At 39.6% G+C, this 20,071-nt stretch overlaps 1 long non-coding RNA gene across 1 annotated transcript; it reads right to left on the bottom strand.

The window, feature by feature from the left end:
* Positions 1 to 1,914: 1,914 nt before the first annotated feature.
* LOC114092109 (uncharacterized) lies at positions 1,915 to 19,956 on the bottom strand. The gene is made up of 2 exons (XR_003582629.2): positions 19,886 to 19,956; positions 1,915 to 2,187 (listed from the first exon to the last, which is right to left on the bottom strand). It is a non-coding gene; the product is annotated as an uncharacterized lncRNA (long non-coding RNA).
* Between the last annotated feature and the right edge of the window lie 115 nt (positions 19,957 to 20,071).

The following is a 20,071-nucleotide window of genomic DNA, read 5'->3' as shown; positions in this document are numbered from 1 at the left end:
ATGAAGAAGCACAGGCAGTGAGTGTTCAGCTGAGATGGGTTCATATGCATTTGCTCGTCCTGATTTCTCCAGCAGGTGGTTTAAGAAGAAAAGAGTAGGTTTGGTTCGTCCAGCTTTGGTATTTTGTCAGGCAGGTAGAACGAGGAACAAGAAGACAAGAGAGTGAAGGACATTGGCAATAAGGAGGGAGAAGAGACAGGTCATGGCTATCCATCAGAAGGAATGAAGACAACCACAGAGGAAAAGAGTAAGTGAGGACTCCATGAATTACAGGTCTCCATGGGGACACTGAGGAACAGCAGACTGGGGGATGACAGACTGAGAGTAACGGTTAAGGGTGATGCTCAAAGAGTCTGATGTCTGAAACGCATTTTCAGAGTTGGAGCGATTCCAGGCCAGGACAAGTGCCAGGGTGTGTCAGAATGAGCGGCTGGAGTAGAGGAGGTCACTGGAAATGAGTAAGACGAGGAAATGTGCTCAGAGAGTCAGACGTGGGTATGACGTCATTCTGAGGAATGGGTGGATGCTGTGGAAAGGAAGGCCACGAGGGTGCCAATGCTGTCAGTGAATCAAGAGCAGTGGTGAAGGGAGGTCGCCAGCTAACGACAAGCCGCAGGCCAGGGCTAGCACTGCTCAAGGAACTGGCTCCGGATGGGGACATTCTTTACAACCGGGTGGAGGAGAAATGATTTGGAGTTGACCATGTGAAAAAAAAATGTAGCGTTTTTATTTCCTAATAGAAAGCAATGGATTGGAGAGGTGGGCTTGGAATTATTCTTTCTTTTAGAAAATTTTAAATAGAAAATGAATTAGCACCTTCTAAGTGGCAAGTAGTTTGTTCTCATGCTTGCAAAATTTCTCTAAGTCACATGTCCTGCTCCTTGAGTCAATGTTAATTCTGGGATTTCCATGTTGAGCAATTCACTTGTTTGCATAGTGCTATAATATATTTAGTATTATGACAGAGCACATAAGGTGCCACACCCAGATCTTGTGTTTTACAATTCCTGGGAAAGACTGATAGATACTTTATCATTCATGTACAGTTAAGGGATCTGTTATTTATTCTTTTATTATCATAAGCCCATGGCTATTATGTATGCAATCCCTGCAACAGAGATTGCTAGTAAAAGGAAATAAAATTGAACAAAATATCTATCCTCAGCAGCTTTGTAACCACTCTTTCCTGTTTTATTGAGCATATCTTATATGTCATACACTGCATTAGTTGCTAGGAATATAAAAATGATTAATCCTTTATCATTGTCCTTGAGAGGCCATAGTCTAGCCATACGAGCAAATAATTGCCAATCTTTGTTAAGTGCTACAATAGCATACAGTGCAGTGCCTGGGGAAAGGTCATTCCAGGCTTCCTGAGGCTGACAAGAGTTAACCTGCTTTCTGAAATAATAGGCATTAGAAGCATATGTAGGGGAAAGGCATCACAGGAAAAGGACAAAGTAGTGGGGTTAAAGAGAGCACAGAATATAGAAAAGAGGAAATAGTCCAGCCAGGCTTTAGCACGGGGTGTATAGAGGAAACAAACTGGTGATACTCAGGGGAAAGTAGACAGGAAGAAGATCCTGAGGGTCTTACATGCCATGGTTAAAGGATTTAGTTCTATATAGAAAGTCAAGACTATATAGGAGTGAAAATAAATCTTTTTGGATGGTATTGTTAGGAATCTGGACTGGGAATGAACTTGTGTGAGGGCAGGGGGAATTCAAGGCCGGAAGGTCAAGTAAAAGTTTATCACAAAAGACCAAGAAAAAAAAGAGCTGATGTTGAAAGAAAAAAAGAGAGAAAATACAAAATGTTTAGAAGATACAATTCATGGAAGTTGGTGAATGAAAGATAAGCTGGGAATGAGGGAAAAGTACAGCAATTCTAGAATGGCTACAGAGACTGCCCACATTTACATGGTGTGTTGTTTTATATCGATTATAAGACACAGTGGAGAAAACATAATTCTGGTTGGGGGATGAAGAAAAGGTCTGAGAAGCTGGTTAGGGAGGAAGATGAAAACAGCATTCTTACAGGATGGATTTGAGATGGATCTGAGGACTCCCAGTGGTGGTCTCAGTTAAGTAGTTGGTTATGCAAGTCTGGACCTCAGCAGAGAGCTCAGCTGAAAGTTTGGAAGTCAGTGTCTAGAGGTTCGCCAAGGCCACAACAGTAGATGATTACCTAAAGAGAAGGCACGGAGCACAGGTATTCAGTCGGAAAGACTCAGGATGAGATTTATAGCATCCCCGAAGCAGTCACAAATGATATTATTTTTCCTTTAAATTCCTTCCTGGTCCTTTAAAAATGATCTCTGTGGAAAGAAAAGGTATGGTTTCCCTACCAACACAAAAGGGACCAAAATGAGTTATACTGTAGAGAATCAGATATTGTACAATCAACACAGATGAGAGAAAACAGGAAGGGTTGAAAACATGCACCACCTGTTTCTGAAGAAAGCAACTCCTTCCCAGGTTGTAAACTAGGAAAACACACCCCAAGGGTTACTAACTCTGATATTTCAAGAGGAGCTATAAACATGTTGTTTTACAGGAAATTTTCATGTAATTAAAAAAACTGCATAAATTCATTTATTCAATGAAATTTATTGAGCAATTAAACCTGGAGATTTTGCAGTGAACAAGAGACAAATGTCCATTCCCTGAGTGAAGCCTAGAATCAATGGTGGGAACACATACAATAAACTAAATGGGTAAAACATACAGTCTGTTTGGGTAGAGAGGAAAGCATTGAAGAAATATCAAGGGGGGTGTGGGATAGATAATGTTGGAGTGGGCTGTTCTAAGAAAAATAATGGGAAAGAAAGCCCTTGCCATAACATGGAGTAAGAGCCTTAGGGAAACAAAGACGTGAACCACACGGATAACTTTTTTCATATCCATATAAAGAGAAGACAGGAAAGTCAAAGTCTCTGGGTGGAACTTTGCCCAAGGAGCTCAAAAAGCCAGTGTAATCAAAATAGTGAGACCCAAAAGAAGAGTCTGGGGAGGTGGAGTCATGGAAATAAGGGAGATCAGTGGAATGAGATGGACATCATTACCCTAGCTACAGGTATGATTGCAAATATGGTGTGATGCTACATCATGTACAACCAGAGAAATGAAAAGTTGTGCTGCAATTCTGTACAATGAATCAAAATGCATTCTGCTGTCATGTATACCTAATATAAATAAATAAAAAGAAAAAGAAATAATGGAGATCAGAATTCTACAGGTCTTGTCATCATTGTGAGGGTTGGAGCTTGTATTCTGGATGAATAGGAAGCCACTATGCATTTGGGGCAAAGGAGTGAGTCTGTGCTTGCTATGCTGATAGCATGCAGAATAAGGCAAGGGATGGAGACCCCAGAAGAAGACTCTACTGAAGTAACTCAGGCTAGAAATACTGGCTGCTTGGATAAGACTGGTTGGTATAGGAACAGGGCAGAGAAAAGGTCAACTGAGGTCCATTTTTGAAGACAGAGACAATAGTTGTGTGGAGGAGAGTGAGAGAAAAATGAGACATCAACAACTCTAAGGATTTTGGCCTGAACTGGATCCAGGATGCAACTGGGTTATCATTAATAAATATAGGAAAAACTGTGATGTTGGGGGGAGTATAAAAAAAATCAGAGCTTTTTTTTTTTTTTAACCTGCTGGGTTCTAAATATCTATTAGATCTCCCGGTGGACTCGTCCACTGGGCAACTAGATCTATATGTTTGGAATTCCACGGGGAGTGATCCAGACTATACATCAAATTTTGAGACATCATAGCATCTAATGTCATAGATTGGATATAATCAGGGAAGTGAGTGCCAACAAGAGAAGGTTGAAGGACCTCGATTTGGAATTGAGGGAGAAGAGGAGGCAGCAAAGCCTACTGAGAAGTCGCAGCCAGTGAAATAGGAGAAACCCCAAGAAAATGATGTCTTCAAGAGAAGAAAGTGCTTAAAAGAGAAGGAAGTGGTCAACTGGGACATACGCTGCTGTGGGTCCCAAGAAATGAGCACTTAGCAATGTGAGGATCATTAGTGACCCGGATGTGAGCGTTTTAGTGCAGTAATGGGCAGAAGGGTTCCCAAGAATCACAGCACTCAATAGGTTCAAGAAGAAGCAGGAAAATTAGGCCCAGTAAGTATTCATAAATCTGCTGAAGAGTTCTTAGGAAGTAAGAAATGGGGCAGTGGCTGACGGGAGAAGTGGTCCAAAAAGAGGAATCTTGCTTCTTTAAAGATCAGAGAAAGATGTGCTTGTGTGTTTGCAAGAAAAATAATCCCATGAAAAGAAAAAAAAAAACTCATGATGCAGATGAGAGGAGAGAATTTTTGGAAAAATGTCCTGGAGTAGCGGGAGGGGACCCAGCGCTGGAGCAGAGAGGCTGGATCCCAGACAATTACAGACACATGTGCTGGCTCCAGCAGGAACACCGCTCCTTTGAACCTCTGCACAAGGCCTCTGCTCATCCTGAAAAGACACTGGATGTTGTGGCTCCTCTACAGCAGAAAAGGCTTCATTTAGAAACTCTGAAACATGACCAGTGTTCACATGTTTAGTGAAAACTTGCAAATTAAAAGATGCTCTCCATGATGACTTTGAAAAAATCATATGTGCTGGAAATGTGTGCATTGGGAATGAAGAAATAAAGACAAGTCTTAACTGCTTTTAAACTGTGCCTAGTGAGTCCACAATAGAGCTACTTATATTTAAAAAAATATTTTGGTGTTAGTCCATGAGGAATGTGTAGCTTCATCATTTTAGCAACTAGATTAAAGCCACTGACATCTCTCAATCTGATCTTTTCTGCTAATTGCATGCTAATATCAACTCAGGAAAACAAATCCTACTTTGGGAGCTCTTTGTGGAAAGTTAGATTCCGATCACATATCTGAAATGGTGAAAACTTTCTTTGTCAAACACAGCCTCAACTGGAAGTTAATATGTTAGTGCTTCGTGCACAGATTGGGCACTGCAATCCTTGGCAACCCTTCTGGACTGGCTGCTTTCCAGAAGGAAGAAGCCTGCCCAAGTGTCAAGGTGCCCACTGCTTAACCAGAAAGCACTGGTGTCAAATGACCAGTGATCTTAATTCCTGGAATAAAGTAACTAACAAACAGTTATCAAATTAATGAATAAAAATTAGTTCTGCGGATCATCAGAAACATTGCCATCTCCAGCAGAACTCAGATCACGAATGAGCATTTTGTCAAGGGATTTCATTAATTAACAACCATGGGTAGAATCTGAAGATTCTCTTTTATAACTCACAAATGAACTGGCTTTCAGAGGGACAACGATTGTGCTTTGTTGCATTTTAGATGACAGAAAAAAAAAAACCTGATTCTTCAGTCCATTTAAAAGGAAAAAGTGGATCCACAACTTGCTTTATTTGCTGCATGTTGCTATCTTAAGGACAAAACAGATTTTTTTTTCCAACTTAAGTCTCTGTTCTCCATTTCTCACTGACAGGTCCAGTTTTTTCAAAGTTCCTAACTAGATGCTAAATAAATACTAACTTATAAAGAAATCTCTATAATCTTTAAGTGGTAATAGAGAACATCACATGAAATGATTAAGAATATATACATATCTCAATATCTTAATGTGTAAGTGTGTAGATATGTATACTCTCACTTTCTCCACACACATACACACACATTTTCATTTTTATTTTTAAATTTTTATTTTTTAAAAATGCTATTTCACTAAAATGATAGTAAAGGAATTTTTAAAAACACAAGAGGGTGACAACAGCAAAGGAGGTGTGACAATGGCTACCTGTTTGGCCAAGGGTAGGGAGCTGAACCTTCTGCTGCAGCCAATCATTTATGGAGCAGAACCGTAGAGAGGCTGAGAAACTGGAGTCACCATGTGCCTCTGAAGATGAGGATGGGGACGGAACAGAAAGCAGGGTCAGCTGAAGGTCTGCAAGAAGTGGAGAGATCTGAAGGACGCTTCCTGTATGCAGAGCAGGTAGGTGACTGTCCTCCTCTACCTTGAAGGAGGCAGGGGGTAGCTGCTGACTCCAGAATGCCAGAGAGTGGAAGAGCAGAGGTCAGAAGGGAAAATACTGAAAGGTGAGAACCTGGTTCCCTTTCTCCATGAGACTCCAGACTGTTGGTAGCCAGGCCTATCATAACTCTCTGTTTCACACTCGCCACGACTTTAGAGGACTCCTTTCTAGAGACATGAGTGAGTCTGTGAGAAAATGCTCTCAGACAACAATAGACAGTGTCATTTCCTACACTGTCAAGTTTGCCATCCAGTCACCCTATGCTTATGCCAACCAGGAAAGCAGTGAAGACTGTACACTCACAGCTTGCAAATAGCTTTTTGGAGCCTCAGTCCTAAATATTAAAACAAAGGCATAGACTGTAAGACACTGGGGAAGCTCCCACCATGAAACACAGAGGCTCAAACTTACAAATAAATGCAGACAAAAAGAAAACCAGACAATAGATAATGCAGGAGGAGGAGGAGGAGGAAAAGATGAAGAGGAGGAGAAGGAGAGGGAGGAGGGGGGAGGGAAAAGGGGGAGGGAAGGAGGGAGAAGAAAACACCCCACTACCAAAACTGCATAACTGATAGAGTCAGATACAAAATAACATTTTATACACACACACACACACACACACACACACAAATGCATGTGTATATTTGTGAAATGAGAAAAGGATGCTAATTTTAAAAGATTATTCAAAGAATAAGAGCTCATGGAAATTAAAAATATCATAGCAATAAAAAGTACAATAGGACTGGATGACACAGTTGAGAAACAATTAAAAATAAATGACAGAGATAAAACAATAGAAAAGACACAATGATTAGAGAATAGGAGTTTCAGGACTAACAAGCTGAGAAAAGTTATCAAAAGATTAAAAGGAGAATATTTCCCCCAAATGGGAGACATGAATCTCTAGACTGAATGGTCAAGCACAGGGAATGAAAAAAGATGAATACAAGGCACATGTGATAAAAGTTCAGAGTCCCAAGGTTAAAGAGAAGAAACTAAAACCTGGAGAAGAAAAATTAATCAAACATAAAGAATCTGGAACAAGAATGAAACCCAATTCTAAAAATAAGCAATTCTCAAAACAGACGACAGTGAAGAAATGCCTATAAAATTATAAGGAAAAAGATCTTAACTTTGTATTTAAACAGACTTACAATAAAGTTTGTGGGCAGCATAAAGACTATTAAACATTAAAAATACTTAAAAAGAACCAGGTGTGGTGGCACACACCTATAATCCCAGTGACTCAGGAGGCTGAGTCAGGAGGATTGCAAGTGTGAGGCCAGTCTCAGCAATTTAGCAAGGCCCTAAGCAACTTGGCGAGACCCTTTCTCAAAATAAAAAATAAAAAAAGCTGGGAACATAGCTCAGTTGTAAAGCATCCCTGGGTTCTGTCCCTAGTAACAACAACAACAAACAAACAAACAAACAAACCCCGCAAAACTAAAAAAGAAAATTCCCTTCCCTTTCATGCCTGTTTTTCAGAACTTTTTGGAGGACATACACCATCAAAATGAGAAACAAAAAAAGTAAGACAAGCTTCCAAGAAAAGGGACTCCATGTTGAACAATAACAAGAGGCAAACATGGTATGATGATCAGGATGATGGTAAAGGTACTCAGATAAGAGAAGTCTGGACTGGGGGCAGGTGAGGGGACTATTAGAGGTCTTTACAGAAGGGGGAAGAAAAAACCGTCTAATGTCTTTGACTATAGTTTAAGAAAATGTGTGGCTCTATACACAAAATTAGCAAAGGTCCATAGAAAAGTTGGAGCAAACAATCCAATGAGGCCAGTATCATCTGCAAGAAATATTAAAAAGCTGCTAAGAAAAAGGAGATTTAATAATGCACGACATACCAATTTGATAACAATGTTTACAAAGTACTAATAACACAGGCACTGAACGTTAATTTGTAAAGGGTAATATAACTATATGGGGACATGGAGAGAGATAGGAAGCATGGGGGGCAGGTGGCAGTGTAGATCGTTAAATTCTAATCTATAATAGGAAGTAAACTGATAATATCTAAAATTAATAAAATATAGTAGGACAAAGAATGGAGATATCAAGGTATATAACTAAAAGTACAGGTGGAAATACTGAATATTGCTACCTTTGGGGGAGATGCTGGGTCAGGAACTACTGTTTCATGTATTTAAATCCTACTTGGCTTTTTTTGTGTGTATGTGTGGTGCTGGGGATTGAACCCAGGGTCTTGTGCATGCAAGGCAAGAACTCCACCAACTGAGCTATATCCCCAGCCCCTACTTGGCTTTTTAAATTGCCTATGTGCACTTCACATGCACATACACAAAAAACACTTAAAAGTCATGTGTAATACAAATTATTGGATACATTTAGCAAAATAATATATGTACAGCACACATACATCACAGAATATTAATACATTCACTGAGATTTTCCATCTTGGGATATATAGGTATCTCATTAACAAAGTAGTCAACAAATACAGTTTTACTCACTGTTTCTCTGTAAAATATTTTCTAAAGAAATACTAAATATAATTCTTACATGTAAATAATGTGTGTGTGTGTGTGTGTGTGTGTGTGTGTGAGTGTGTTACTAGGGATTAAACCAGGGCATTGTGCGGTGATAAACAAGCATTCCACCACTGAAATTACATCCCCAGCCCTTTTTATTTTATTTTAAGGTAGGGCTTCATTAAGTTACCCAGGCTGTCCTTGAACTCTAGATCCCCCTGCTGTAGCCTTTTGAGTCCATGGGATTACGGCACCATGGTGCCCACCCTGATAAATAATTTCTAATCCATACTATGACAGCTAATATTTAATTGGTGTTACATGCATGCCAGTCTCTGTTCCATGTGATTTCCTTATCTTACCTTACTTAATGCTATGAGACAAATACTATTATTATCTGTATTTTTTAATGAGAAGACTGAGACCCACTAAAATCATATATCTGGGTCATGGAGCTCCACAGAGATCGAGGCAGAATTGCACTGTAACAGAAGACTTGAAAGTCTGTGCTGTTACCTACTCAAATTGCTTCATAATCTAGTTGAGGAAAGAACAAACAGAGCAAAACGACTGACCTTCTAGGATTTAAGGAACAACTCAATTTTTAAAAAGAAATATTATAAATAAATGTAAGCATTCTTTAGGAAAGATCCACCTGTTACTGTGGGAGCTCAGAAAACAGGGAGAACCCCTCAGGCCAATGGCCCGAGCTGGGGGACAGGGCACTCCTTATGAGTGAGTCAAGATGCCCACGTGGTAAACTGCAGCACTCCAGAGAGTACAGAGGTATTTTGCAAGTTTTGTTCATCCACAAATGAGATCAGGAAGAGCAAGACAGGAAAGGTCTGATACCAAACTATAAAGGTTCTTGACAGTAGGCAAGAAGCTACCCAGTGGAAATGGAAGTAACTGCTGAGCATGTGAGAGCCTAATCTGGATTCAGAATCACTTGACCAGAGAAAAACAAGTAAGGGCTTCTTGTTGTGACAGCCGAGATGAGATTCATCAAGATCTCAGAGGACACTGGGATGAGTGATAGCAGGAAGAAGGGGATGGACCTGGTTGGGAAGGTCCACCCACCAGGGCGTCGAAAAGCAACTTGCATTTTATGTTCTCTACCAAAGAGAAAGATTTTTTACAAAAATAGAACAGATACAATCAAAAGGGAATGTATTACTCTACTTATGTCTGCTTTTAAAAAATAAGTCTCTAAATTCAAAGAAATATAACCCAGAATACAAAACACTTTCTTATTGTGATCATGAAGCAGCCAAAAGGATTTCTTTGAAAGTGAAAGGAAGACTTCTAGATGTAATAGTAATACATGTTCAATATGAGAAATTAATAAAAATCGAAAGAGGAAAAATCCATGAACTTATCTCCTTATCCATAGTTAATATTTTGGATTTTTTTTCAATATTTTCTATGTATAACTGTTCCATGCTCAAACACAGTTAATTGTAGACTATATTATTCTCATCTTGAATGATTAACATTTTAATAAAACATTTAATATTCCATTACAAATTTATTTGTATACATAATTCCTAACAATTGCATAATATTAAGTAAAGTAAGCATATGTACCAAAAAGTTTCAAAACATTCCTCTCCAATTGCATAGGTAAGCTCATTCTTGTGTGGCTAGGGAGGAATGCAGGGCCTCAAACATGCTAGGCATGTGCTCTACCCGTGAGCTACACCCCAGCCCTAAGTTCACTTGAAATTCAGTTTATATACATGTAATATCTATTTGCTTAAAATCTGTTTTCTGTATTGTAGATTAACTCTTTTAGCTATTTTCCAGATTTTTTTTCTTATTGGGGATTAACCCCAGAGATGCTTTACCACCTCTGCCTTTTTTAGTTTTTTTATTTCAAGACAGGGTTTCACTAAGTTGCTCAGGGCCTCACTAAGCTGCTTGGGGACTCGCTAAAGTACTGAGGCTGGCCTCAGACTTGTGATCCTCCTGCCTCAGTCTCCCAGGTCACTGAGATTACAGGACTGTATCACCATAGCTGGTTCCAGATGAAAATCTTTTAAGAAAAAAACAATGCTAATTTAAAAAGTAACCGGTTTAAACATAACTTCTCTGTAAGAGGGGATAAAATAGCTAAACTATAAAATTTCAGAGAGGCAACACAAAGACCATTTTTAACCACACACCTGCTCTGAAGGGCAACTAGTAATGACATGTAGGGCTATTTGAGTGTGATATATCCTTACCAGTTCTCATATTGATGTTCAGTCTCCAGAGGAACAGTACCGAGAGGTGGGTGGGACCTTTAAGAGGTAACTAGGTCATGGGGACTCCACATTCACACAGGATTATCATGAGTGGAATCTTTAAAGTGAATCTGGCACCTCTCCTCACTCTTTTATAAACATACTTCTCTTCTGTACATACTTTCTTGCCCTTTCACCTTTCTACCATGTACAAAGTGGCACAAAGCCCTCACCAGGAGCCAAGCAGATGCTGGCAATATGCTCATGAATTTCCCTAACTACAGAACAGTGAACTAAAATAAACCTCTTATTTTATAAATTACTCAATCTCAGGCATTTTGTTATAGCAACAGAAAATGGAATAAGCCAAATGCAAAGTAACCATAGTGTAGAAAACATTTAAGGAGGCACAATTAGTGTTGATAATTAATATCAGAAACATACTATAGTTATATTTGTGCATATTATTAAATTGCATTTAAATTGATTTACATATATGCATGTTCAAGTTCATTAGTAAAAGGGACATAGTGCATCCTGAAGTGTGTGTATAATTTTCTCTCAATTCATTACTTTTTTAATGTTCTGAATCAATGGAATCAGTAGGCATTGTTACAAAGAGCTATTTGAGCCAGTTGGTATCCATTGACACAGTGAAAATCCTGGTGTAAACCAAATACAGCACCCTTTCAAACAGGTTGCCTTCAGGGCTCTGATTTTTATTTTGAAGTTTATTGTGAAGTGAGCACGGTGTGATGAGCTAAACACAAACATGCAGACAGATGATATGAGGTCAGGCATTCCCCAGTCATTACCGGATGTATGATTTTGGACTTGTTAGATAATACTTGAAATTCATTTAGAGAATGATAATAATCCCTATCTCATGGAATTGATTTGAGGACTGAGAAATCAGTTGCTGTGGTTTGAATGTCCCCACCAAAATTCATGTTGACACTTAACATCCGTTGTGAATTATTAAAAGGTAGGACCAGGTGGGACCTTTAGGGGATGAATAGTTAATCTCTGCCCCCATAAATGGATGAGTCCATTTGTGGATTAGTGGATGAATGGTTATCTCAAGAGTGGGTCTGTAATAGAAGCCACTTTGGATCTCTGTCTTATATATGCCCCTCTCATCCTGTGATGTCCTTTACTGTCTCAGGACTCTGCAGAGTCCCCACCAGCAAGAAGGCTCTCAGCCTCCAGAACCATGAGATGAATAAATTTTCATACTTTATGAATTACCCATATATTGTCCTGGCATAAGATTTTAGTGGAAATTCACTGTGATGAGGAGAGGTCATTTAGAGGAGAGTCATAAAATCATCTCATTAGCTCTGAGAGTATAATAACAGCTTTTCAGATAAAGCAGAGAGAGGAGGCAGAGATCAAAACAATGTAGATAATGGAATATCTTTGGTTCTATTTGTTTCTCTTTGGAATCAGAAGTTCCTGTAGATGTTCTGGTAATTGGTGAGCACTCTAATTTGTCAATGGGCCTCTAAGAATATAGTAAACAACCAAGATTATACTATCCAAATTAAATGGCTAATCCTATATGCTTAAAATTGTTGTGATTTTTGCTAATTTTCTCATATATATAACAACTCTGTGTTTTGGAAGTGAACAAAATTTACTAATGTTTCCCTTATAGGCTGAGATCATTTCATATACAAGGAGAATTTGTCAGCTTTTCATCCTATAATGAAATGCCTGACACAGGCTGCTTATGAAGAAAAAAGAGGTTTATTTAGCTCACATTTTGAAAGCTGAAAGTCCAAATTGCACAGTGCATTCCTGGTGAGGGCCACCCCTTGTCTGCGTCACCTCATGGCATAGAGATCAACAGAAGGAACATGCACAGGAATATACAAGTGATTTCATCTCCAACCAGGGGAAGCTGGGTAGGACCAAGCTCTCTCCTTTTATAAACACCCTCTCAAAAGAACGGGGTGGGAGGGACACAGGGAGGTCACATAACTACAGAGAGCATACCCCAGTGTCCTAAGGACCTCCCACAAGGCTCCACCCCTTAAAAGTTCCACAGTGCTTCCCAATCCTGCCTCCCTGAGGACCAAGCCTCCAACCACATGAACCTTAGTGGGGGACAAAATCAAACCATGTCCAAACCACGGACAAGGTGAGCCCAACTTAAAACTGACCTCCTAAATTAGGGGGCAAAAAGAGAAAAAAATATATTTGGCAATGCTAACCTTGACAGAAAACCCAGTTGGTTCTATATTGCCACAGCCCACCAAACCCACAACTGAAAACTTTGAACCCACCTAATGATTTTAAAATGTAAATATTTAAAATACAGTTGTCCCTTCATATCCATGGAGATTTGATTCCAGGACACCCTATGGATACCAAAATCTGTGGGTGCTTAAATCCCTTCTATAAAATGGCACAGTATTTGCATATAATCTATGTACATCTCTTATACTTTAAATGAACTCTAGATTACTTATAATAACCCCCAAACTACTAATGCTATATAAATACTTTTACACTGTATTATTTAAATAATAGCAAGAAAAATGTTTACACATGTTCAGTTCAGTATTTTTAATCTACAGTTGGTTTAATCTGTGGGTGAGGAACCCTTGGAATAGAAAGAACTAACTGTATTCTATTTGATAAGTTTTAATAAATATATATACATTCTAACCCCTATTCCAGTCAATATATGGAATACTTTTTGTTGCCCCCCCCCCAAAAGTTTTGCAATGAATTTTCCTATTCCTTTATACTCCTTACTCCAGGAACTCATCAATTTAATTTTTATCACCATAAATTCATTTTGCATATTCTAAAGTTTGATATAAATGGAATAATATAGTATATATAGTATATGTTTCTAGCTTCCTTTGCTCAGCATGTTTGTGAGATTTGTTTATGTTGCCATGCATATCATTAGTTTGTTGCTTAGTCATGATCCATGACATGAAAATTTCCACACTCTCCACCACTCAGCTGCTGATGACCTGTGTCCAATTTGTGACTCTTTCAAATAAAGCTGCCATAAATATCAGGGGCAAGTCTTTTGCATACATATTTTTATTCTTCTTGGCTCCAGACAGAAATGGTTTTGTTGGGTCCTAAAATGTACCTGTTTAACTTTATAATTGACAAAATTACCAAAGTGGTTGTTTTCAATATGAACACACACACACACACACACACACACGCACACACACACATACACAGAAAACTCTGACACAATTATTTTTAGATCTTTGCACAGAATGGACTAAGTGATAGAGAGGAGAGACCAAGTGTTTTGGAAATGGGGAGCAGGGAGGGGGAGCAAGGATTTAATAAAAGTGATGGAGAAGGCTATACTAGATGGGCCCTGAGGAGAAAGGAGTGTTTTCAATCGTAACTGTAATTATTGTTTGTTTCAGACAAACTGCTTTCTCTAGAGCAGGCCATTTGGCTTTAGGAAAAAGTGCAATTTGCCCTGGGGAAATGCTCATCATGCTCATCAATGGCTTTTACTTGACAACTGAAATAAAAGTGCTAGGAAAACAGCAACTAATGAATACTTCTGAGAAACATCAAGGAAACACTTAGCTGTAATTATGCATCAAGAGACAAACATAACATGCATGGTGGAGGGAACATAGTTTTAATGCTATCCAGACCTGGGTTCAAATCTTAGATTTGCCATCAGCACTGTTTGGTCCAATCACATCCCCTCTGCATCTCTGGTGCATCATGTGAAAATGGTTGTAATAAGAGTCTACTCTTGGAAGACATTGTTATGGTGGTAAGGCAAAGGAAGACCTCAAACTGAGCAGCACATAGTAGGTGGTCCTTAAATGCACATTTCTTTCTTCTCCCCTCATCCTGTGAAATTCCAATGAGCTCCCTTGGTAAATCTGCTTCTTAATTTGCAAGATCATAAAAATCCAGGAAAATACACTGCAGATGGACCAAGGGTGGACGTAGGGAAGCAGTCCAATATTTCAACAATTTCAAATCTTTTGGTAAATGACATAATTTTTGCCAGAAAACAGATTCAACTGGGTGGGGAAAGAATCAGGAGAACAACTGGATGATCTCAACACTGTTAGCATCTCCTCTGAAAATCTGGTATTTCTTTCATAGATTTTTCAGACACTAGGTCATGACTTGTCCTTTTAAAAGATGATAAGTGGGCAAATCCTGAGATAGGAAATGTTCATTCATGTCAGCCAAATTTACATAATTTCTTTTTGTAATTAACCAATATCAAATATTGTTGTAGGCCAAGCAAGGTACCAAAAGCTTTATATACAGAACCTCCTTAACTCCTCCTTTATTCCATTTTAAGCGGAAAATAATTCTAGGCTGAGTGATAGGTAATATGATCACACCTATTTTATAAATGAGGAATTTGTGTCATAGAGCAGTTGAGCATTGGGTCAAATGGAAAGTAAGGAAGCCATGGTATCAGAATTTAAGTCCACATCTGTCCAAATCCAAACTGCCCACTCAAGTCCTATGCTATGTCTACACACACACACACACACACACACACACACGTTTTCTTTCTCCTTCCTTTTCCTGCACTTGAGCAGCAACAATTCACTTCAGTCTCAGGAAATTTGAGCTTGACAAAAAAGTGCATGTGCTTATGTGAGTCCAACATCACACTTCCACGGGGGTGGTAAGCCTTTCCTCACATGCAAAGGGAAAGATGACCTCCCATCAGGTGGAAAGGTCACATGGCACAGGCCACTTTTACTAAATAATGCTGAACCTGCACTTCATGAAAGCAACAACAAAAGCTGTCTGCTGTAGCCCTTAAGGTACTGCACTCCTGGAAAATAAGACTCCTTTTAAGACATGGGGGTCTGTTCACTCGTTTTCATTTATTTTATTTTATTTTTTTAAATAACACTTCACATATTCTGTAAAACAGAACTGCCTGTATGACAAAAATATCTCACTATGAAGTTTTTGTTTTTCCTTGGCCATTTTAAGTGGAAAATAATTCTAGGCTGAGTTATGAATTCAAATATGAAATAGTCCCTGAGACTCGAGGAACTGACACATAGTGTATGCTGATAGCATGAAGGAAGGTACTGGGTATGGTGTGAGGATCAGGGAGATTTCCCAGAAGAGTGAGGCACAGTGGCTGGCCCAACAGAGCCCTTGAGGTCCTAAGCCCCAGCTCTGCCCATCTGAGCCCTGTCGTTTGGGGCTAGCTCCTTCACTTCCCTAAACACCACAGGCCACTACTATAGCGAGGGTATGTGGCTCATAGTTTTGTACCTTGGCTTACAGGAAACTGCATTATGTTCTTCACTTTTAACTACCTTCTACTTCCCCTTTACCATTTAGACACTCTAAGGTGGGGCTTCCCCCAGCCTCTGGCCTCTGGGTTTCTGTGTACTACTTTCTCCCCGGGGTTACCATCCCTTAGCCACTTCAAACTCCTACAGTGCATCTCCACACAGACACCTTGCCCAGCCCCTTTACCCTCAGCCAGAGTAAAGCCAAATTTGTTATTTCTTCCCTAAGTTATCGCCTGATGCTTGGAATGGACAGTTCTTTTAAACACAGCCCCTCATCCCACAGACTCCAAACCCCCAAGTCATCCTTAGGCTTGTTTTTCTTGTTGCTTATCAGGGCAGTCACCAAATTCTGTTCCTTATCTAATTCAGTTCTTTCTTTGAGACTTCCTTCAGTCAGACCAGGAATGGAAACCCAATAGTTTATAATAATTTTGTCAGTGCTTGTTTGTTTCCTTGTTTTAGGAGTAGCAGGACTGTTTCCTTCATATTGATTTATTATTATTATTTTCTTTTTTGCAATGCTAGCGATCAAACCCAAAGTCTTGAGTATGTTAGGCAAGCGCCCTACCACTAAGCTACACCCCCACCCCACAGATTTGTTATTTTAAAAACTGAAATTAAACACATTTCTGTTCTCTCATCTTAACCACCTATCTATGCTATAGTTAACTAAATTGGTTCTTGGATACCAGAGTCACTACCTTTCCAGTGTCTTATAAACAACTTCCACATTAACCTGTGCTTCCCCACTGGAAATCTCCAACAGTGTTGGAGGCTTTGTATTTAAGGTTCTCTCAAATTTCGGTCTGGCCTGTTTTTCAGCCTCCTCCATTGCTCCAATTCAGTGCTCTCTGTTCTCCCTAAATTCCCTACTCTTCTTGGAAATTACCTAGCCGTTTCCTGGTCACAAACCTTTGCTCATACAATTCTTATCTCTTTTCCATACTCTTTGCCTTAGCCACATTTGCCACCTGAGGCTGAATCAGCAGGCCTTTAGCCTCTCTCACCCCAATTATTATGCTCTTTTTTTCCTTTCTGAACTCCACACCACCTTGGGATGGAATTTTCATAGCATGTATCACATACAACCTCCCTTCTAGACTATGAGTTCTTAACACACATTTTGGACACTTTTCTAGTGTGTTTCTGAACACTGACCACTCCACTGATTAAACTCTAGTCTTTGATTAAGTCACTGAGACAAGGGTAAGAGCAGTGCTTCCTTGCTCCTGCCAAAATCCACAGACCAACTTTCTATTTTCTGTCTTTTTGACCTAATTACATAAACTTACCATTTTGGAATTGGAGAGCTCAATAAGATTTAATCCCCAAACCTTTTTCATCAATGTCAGAATAAGATGCTGAGGAGAGAGTCTCCAGTCAGAACATATCACTGTCTTTTGGTAGATGGAATACGAAGACTAGAAACCACTGTGCACACCAGAAACATCTGGGTTTCCAAACCACCTCCCCAAATAGTGAACTCAGTGTCTTATATATAGAAGAAATCTTTGCTGATTCTGATACAAACAATGCAGCAGAAGTCTAGGTTGTAGAATCAAATTAGATTTGGATTCAGGCCTGGTCACTGCACAGATTTTGGTAAAAACAACAGTTGTTCAGTCTGTTTTCTCATCTGCAAAAAGTGAACTGTTTCCTCATTTGCAAAATGTGGACAGTTATCTCCACTTCATAAAGCAGTACTGGTGAAATGATATGCGTAGGAAGTGTTTAGTACCCAGAAAATTGAGGCTACAATTTAAAATAATATTAAGTAAGTTATAAATTTGCAGATTTGGTTCTTCTTAATAATGCTTAGATTTTAGCATAGATCTATTTCTAAATTTAGTAAATGTATCACTTATTTCAGTTTTCTTTCCTTTCCTCTCAGCATGTTGTAATTATTTGAGCAGCTGTGTTACTTAAGAGTTCACCACATTATTTCTCGTAAAAGTTCCTTTTCTTTTAAAAAAAAGTATTTTGAGTATTTTGGAAGGTGAATGCTTAGAGCATTTGGTCCAGCTAAGCAGGGTAACAGAGATGATGTTGTTTGTTCTTTTTGTTTTCTGACACTGTGCTGAGCTCTTTGTCTTATCTGGATAAAAGACCATGGCATTCACTTGATAAACACTTAGAGAGCTTTATCAGGCCTCAGCGTTAACTCTCCTGTTAGCTTCTTAAATGGCCTTGACCTTCTGCTCTTTCCGTGATGCTGCCTTACCTTTCTCAAGCAGGCACAAAGATGCAGGGAATAAATGAAGACTGGTATCACTTCTTAACCACTGGTGTGTTCTAATATACTGTGCTTTATATCAAATAATAGCAATGTATTTTAACTGCAATTATGAGGGTCACACTAGATGATTTTAAAAGCCCCTCCCCTTCCCTGACTTCTAAACTCCAGAATGTTCAGATACTGGTACTTTCAGGAAAAGCCTCTAGGAACTCCCTTTTAGGGAATTTCTGTAGGACTGCTTCCTGCATTGGGGAACACATGATTTGGTTTACTAAGTACGCATAAATCAGAGAAAATACTATTATGAAAAACCGTTTTCTCCTCCCTCTAAAGTTCATACTAACTGTATTAGTCAGCTTTTCATTGACAACCAAAATACCTGACAAGAACAACTCAGAACAGGAAAAGTTTATTTTGACTCATGATTTCAGAGATAATGTCCATGGTCAGCCATTCCACTGTTCTGGGAAGGAAGTAGCAGAAGGAAGCTGCTGACCTCAAGGCAGCTAGGAACCCAAGAGAGGGGAGAAGGGGCTACAGGCAAGATGAATCAACCCTTCTAGGGCCAGTCATGCCCCACCTGCCGACAGTTACCACCCAGTTAGTTCATTCAAAGTAGGATGGACTGATTAGTTTATGGCTCTCAGAATACAATCATTTCACTTCCAAACATTCCTGTATGAACACAGGTGCTTTGGGGAGATACCTCATATCCAAACCAATAAAGAGCTATCAGAAATCACTCCAGAAAAAACATCATAATAGAATGTAATAAAAACCCTCACAACTGGTCCCAGGACCAAGGCACACTTCCAAGTGAGAGATTTCAGGTGAGGTATTTTAGAGTCTAGGGAATCTAAGCTAACCATACCTAGATAAATTATTAAAGGAAACATGTTCTCGAGGTTCTTCTCCAAGAAAATAATTAACCCACCTTTCCATCAATGCACCTTACTGTTTTTGGCAGCAACGTGCTGGGCTGGATCTTTACTTTGGTATCATACAGATCTGAGGTTCTATAGTATCTCAAACTGGTTGCAAGTGGAACAGTCAAAATAATCCTAATAACCATCTCCCCATTCTGGTTTGACTTGTCTGGGGTGCTTGGCCCTCTGGAACTTTAAAAATCTCATATGATTCGCATGTGTAGCCAGCACTGCAAATTATTGGCTGTTTTTAAAGTTACGTAACAAAATTTCCTCTTAAAACCCACCATCTTACCATTTAGCCTTCTGGTTACTGCTTATAGTCTCTCCCCACTCCCCGCCAAACACACACAGGGTGGTGTATTTCACTCTACACTCAGACTAGAATCATCCCAAAGTGGAATTCAAGAGGTGTCCTTGGTAAACAAAGAGAACCAGGACAAAGAAAGTGATTTCCACCCAAATACCATAGAAACAAGGATCACTGCCTGTCATATTGCTCTCTAACTCATTTTCTTGGGTCATTTCCTACTTGAGGTTTTCAGATCATGGGGTGTCCTAGGAGGCGACACCCATCGTTATTTTTCCCACCCTCACGCTGGCATTTGACAGATCTCCCAGATGAAGCTACCAAATCCCAGGGCGTGCACTGTTTCTCCGCTGCCAAGGCCTCTGAATTCCACCGCACCTACCGCCCGGCTGGACAGCACTCAGGCGCGCCGAAGGTCCACTTAAATTAATTCAGATTCCGGGGGGGGGGGGGGTGGGGAGCCTGCGCCACCGGGACCCCTCCCTCTCCCGGGTCGCCCCAGGTTTTCTGTTTACTGGGGAAGCTGATATTTACTGGGTGGCAGCCCAAAGCGGGCCCCACCCAGCAG

This window comes from Marmota flaviventris, chromosome 12, assembly GCF_047511675.1.
Source record: "Marmota flaviventris isolate mMarFla1 chromosome 12, mMarFla1.hap1, whole genome shotgun sequence".
In the NCBI taxonomy this organism is placed as follows: domain Eukaryota; kingdom Metazoa; phylum Chordata; class Mammalia; order Rodentia; family Sciuridae; genus Marmota; species Marmota flaviventris.
Note: the sequence above shows the minus strand (reverse complement) of the source record. Positions and strands in the feature narration are given on the sequence as shown.